Genomic DNA, 2,941 nt, shown 5'->3' with positions numbered 1-2,941 from the left:
TACAAACGCCGCTATAGACTTATCCTTTAGTGGCGTTTTTATACAAACGTCGCTATAGACTCTAACTTTAGTGGATTTTTTTACAAACACCGCTATACACTCATGCTTTAGTGGCGTTTTTATACAAACGCCGTTATAGACTCGTGCTTTAGTTGGAGCCCCTATTGCTAGCAACTTTATGTTGTAAATACATTCTTTAAATTGAGAACACAATTGTCTTTTATTAATTATTTTGATATTTGCAGAATAATGGAATGGATCATGGCATTTTGAAATGAGTGTTTGTTGATTTACATTTGTTCATCTCGTATAATATAAGACATATATATAAATATTAAAAAATTACTACATTATTTTTTTGAACAAAAAGGAAAAGCCAGTGGTTTTATTGAATTAAATAAATACGATCCAGTTGTTCACCACAACCGTTTCGAACAAAGGAAAAATAATAAATGAGTTTTGCTGAAAAATAAATACTGCCTAAAAAATAGAAATTGTGGGAGCTGGCTTTTCATTCCCTTGCTTCCTCTAAAAATAGACGATGAGAGCTCTTCGGCAAAAGAAAAATAGAAAAGAAGATAGATCTGAAATACTAGGAAGAGACCATGTTTGAAAGTTTCTCTACGGTGGATCAATCCAACTTCGGTCTTTGAAGGCTCGAGATTCTACTTACTTAGGGTTTCTTTATCTCTAATTTGTTCTGTCGACCCTAAACTCCAATCAGTTGCTAAAAGATGGGTTATCTTGTTCCCTTCTCGTTGTATAAACCTAAAATAATATGCATGAAAATCCTGTACTCGTTTCTTTATTTCATGTATCATTGCACTAATCACCGAGAAATTGGGATCTGTTGATTGGAGTTTTTGGATTACAGATCTGGAATCACCTTCGATTGGTTGAGAAGGAAAACCAAGAATATGATGAGAGGGAGCGACAAGCTCGCAAGGAGAAGAAACTTGCCAAGGTTCTGTATATATTTCCCATACCTATTATTGAAATGCCAATGACCCTTGCATGCTTGAGCCCCAACATGTTATTCTCTGTATTATTTCTTTGGACGCTTCTGGACATTGTATGGTTACCATGATAATAATTCTGGTTATTTCATCGCTGATTGTTTATAGTATTAATAAAATAAGCCTAATTATTATCTGTTTATTGGATCTATTTGGTGTTCACGATATAGATAATATTTCATTCTAGAAAGGAAGAATAATCGCTTTGAGTTAGAAGACAAATTCTAAATTTTAAACGTGATGAATAATTTCGTATTATTCTGCGGCCAAACACAAGTTGATTTTCAAATTTAGTTTTTATTTTCTCGATTATACCATATAATTTGGAAATGAGATGTTGTTTGGATTGTAAATGCCTGATGTTTGTACTAATTTTTATGTGCTATAGGCAGAGGAAAAGATTCTGAGAGGTCCACACGAGGATCTTCAGAGCTATCTTGAAGCAATTGATCAGCTGAGAAGCAACATTCAGTATTTCACTAACCACAAAAGTTTTAAAAGTACAGCCGGTGTACTTACCCATGCCAATAATTTGCTGACAAAAGCTATCTCAAAATTAAAAGATCAGTTTAGAAATCTATTAACAAACTACAGGTTGGTTTTAAAATTATACTGCATTATGCTAATATGTTTGGTGATTATCTTATAATAAGAAATGTTAAAAGTGTTCTACATGTTGTTTGAACTTCAGTGAGGTGGTGGAACCTGAACGCCTTTTCGATGACCTGCCAGATTCATTGCGACCGTCAGCATCACCTGCGAAGCGAGGTGATAACAAGAAAGATTCTGACACCAAAAGAACTTAGAAAATGTTGTTTACACACCTCCTACTCTTATACCTCCCAGGGTTCTACCTTTGCTGCGTAATTTATCCCAACAAATGGTTCAAGTCGGCCACCAGCAACAGTTGTTCAGGATTTACAGGTGACACCTTTTCTTGATCTGATGCTATGATTTATATGTTTCTTCTCTTAGTGATTATAGCTTTCGGAACTTGACTAATTGGCTTTGGAATTCATATTGTAGTGGAATATCTGAAGTATTATATTATTAACTCTTCTCTTCTGGTCCAATTTATGCTTACTCCAAGAAGGGAGTCATCTGTGCAGATCTCAAAGACTGTAGTTTAGGGATCTATTTAAACCATTGATGTTGGTATTTTCAATACATATAACAGATATATCTGCACTTTTAACTTTGCACTAATTTATGCATAAGTTCCCTGTAGAAACTCTAGAACTTGGCTTGATAAAATTAACTTATGAAAAACGTTTCTTATTAGAGTTTTGCACATATGGTGAATCTTCTTTTTTAATTGGAAAGATTTTGAGTTTTTTTGGGTTTCCTTATGCTTCTCTAGAGTCCTGAATAATTGGTGCCAATGATATGATATTTCTAAATGCTAGGGATACTCGTGCTTCAGTATTGGAATAGAGCTTGAGGAAATTGGGTGTAGAGAGACTTAGTAAAGATGATGTCCAGAAAATGCAGTCTGTATGTCTGACAACTATTATTTGCTGCACTAGGATTTCACAACTATTACGATAATATATATATATACATATATATATAATGTAGAGAGAAATATTTACATGTTGGCTCATATTGCTATTAGTGTAGGCTTAACTTGTTATGTGTCACGAATCATGGATTGAAACTAAGATATTTACAGGTAAGGAAAATTTCTCAAATTCAATCATATGCATATTTGAGTTGATGCATGGGGGTATTTTCTTGATCTTATTGCATGTTTGTCTTGCCTGCATCATCTTTGTTTCCCTACACTGCATTTTATTTTATATATCACTTCAGTTCTTCATGATTAGATGATGAGTTTACTGAAAATATTTGTAAAATTATCTTTTGCCAAGACTCAAAAACCCACACTCCATGAACAGTCAAAGTAAAACGGAAAGTCAAATTTA

The 2,941-nt window shown here is 33.6% G+C and overlaps 1 long non-coding RNA gene across 1 annotated transcript; it reads left to right on the top strand.

The window, feature by feature from the left end:
- Positions 1 to 854: 854 nt before the first annotated feature.
- On the top strand, positions 855 to 1,935 carry LOC120206561. Its single transcript, XR_005524127.1, has 3 exons — positions 855 to 964; positions 1,405 to 1,610; positions 1,708 to 1,935. It is a non-coding gene; the product is annotated as an uncharacterized LOC120206561 (long non-coding RNA).
- Positions 1,936 to 2,941: the final 1,006 nt, after the last annotated feature.

Source organism: Hibiscus syriacus, unplaced genomic scaffold (genome assembly GCF_006381635.1).
Source record: "Hibiscus syriacus cultivar Baekdansim isolate YM2019G1 unplaced genomic scaffold, ASM638163v2 tig00013960_pilon, whole genome shotgun sequence".
Lineage (NCBI taxonomy): Eukaryota > Viridiplantae > Streptophyta > Magnoliopsida > Malvales > Malvaceae > Hibiscus > Hibiscus syriacus.
This window is presented reverse-complemented; position numbering and strand designations above follow the sequence as displayed.